The sequence below is a fragment of the Nematolebias whitei genome, chromosome 5 (assembly GCF_014905685.2).
Source record: "Nematolebias whitei isolate Nwh7 chromosome 5, NemWhi1, whole genome shotgun sequence".
NCBI classification, from domain to species: domain Eukaryota; kingdom Metazoa; phylum Chordata; class Actinopteri; order Cyprinodontiformes; family Rivulidae; genus Nematolebias; species Nematolebias whitei.
Window position 1 is genome coordinate 11,090,135 of NC_056502.1, and position 1,703 is coordinate 11,091,837.

The following is a 1,703-nucleotide window of genomic DNA, read 5'->3' on the forward strand; positions in this document are numbered from 1 at the left end:
CGCCACAGCCCCCCCACCCACCCCCCCCCCCCCCCCCCCCCCCCCCCCCAATCAACCTAAGATATTTTGTGAACTGGAAAAAAAGATAGAATGGTCCCTCAGGGTCAGAGATGAGTCTCTGTCTCAAGATGAAGAGTTCTGGGAGACTTGTTCTCATTGGTAGGATAAAGCAGGAGATGAAGTGATAGATCTGGGCATCATCTGCAGTAACAAGGGTGTTGCTCCAGTCTGTCTTGGTGAAGAAAAAGCTGCACCAAAAGGCAAAGCTCTTGATTTACTGGTCCATCTATGTTTAGTCCCGACCTCCTGGTCAACCTCACGACCCTGGGTCATGATTGAAAGCATGTGATCCCAGATGCAAGCAGCAGACGTGAGCTTTGTCTTTAGGGTGGCCAGGCTCAGCCATAGAGATAAGAGGAGGAGCTTCATCATCCAAGGAGAGAGTCTGCTCCTCTGCATCAAAAAGATTCAGCTGAGGTGATTATGCGGTTTAGGATGGCTTCTGAGTTCCTCTTTCTGGAATCATTCAATACCCTGAGGAACACCAACCAGGAGGTAGGACAGCGTAGTTGGATAGAGGGGCGTCTCCATTCCAGACCTGTTGTCTCTACAACCTGAACACAGATGGGTGTAAAATGGATGGATGATTTGTGTGTATGTGTGTCTGCTTCTCGGTTTGTTTGCAAAGACATTTCATGCAACTATTAATAAATAAATTATTGGTTGAGTATAACTGATACCTTCACAGTGAAAGCAATTCAAGATGACCACCACAACTAGACCTTAGCAAACACATAAATGTTTATAACTCAGTCACTTTTACAGCTATTGAGCTAAAATGATGCATTATAGTAGTTGAGTCATTCCTAAAATCAGATTAATTGGGATCTTTGTTAAAACTTAACAAACTCTTAACGGTTGGTAATGTGAGATTTTGTAAATATCTGTGCATCAAACAGCTATTCTTTAAAGTTTTTAATATTTTATGTCAAAGTTTCTGCTTAACATCACCCATGTGACAAAAACAGTAAACGTACTTATAGCTCAAGTGCAGCATTTAATAGTTTAACCGCCCTGTTGGTCTTGTGCTCCTGGCCATGATGCTCATTAGAGTTAATTTCACTCAGGTGTTTCAAAACCACATACTCAACAAGAAATTTAAGGTTTTTAATGTAGCAGAAAATCTAATTTCACTGTAACTCCTTTAACTTATTGTTCTTTTAATTTGAAACAAATAAGTTTTGTTTTTTTTAACAAAAGCTTAGAGGAGACTATTGATCTTTATTTAAATAAAGATAGTGTATAAGTCGCACTGTTCTCTGAATTGAAGGTCTATCCTCTAATTTGTAGCACACAGCCTGCAGGGCCACGCCTTGGAGTGTAAAAGTAGAATTTATAATTAGGGGGTTGTGGGGAGTTGAAGGGTCAACGCAGTGCAGATCACATCTTCTCAGACGTGACAGTACCAGGAAAACACGTCATGGGCTTTGGCCAAAATGCTTTGATTTAACTATATGAATATCTAAATTGTATCTATCTGTATCATCTCTAAATTGCAATAGTTTTTTTTTTTCTTACGTAGTTCCTAAGACAAACAAAAATGGCAAATGTATAAAAATATTATAAACGTAATTAGCCTATTTCAACCCAGAAATGTGGACTTCTCTCTCTCTATATATATATATATACATTTATATATATAT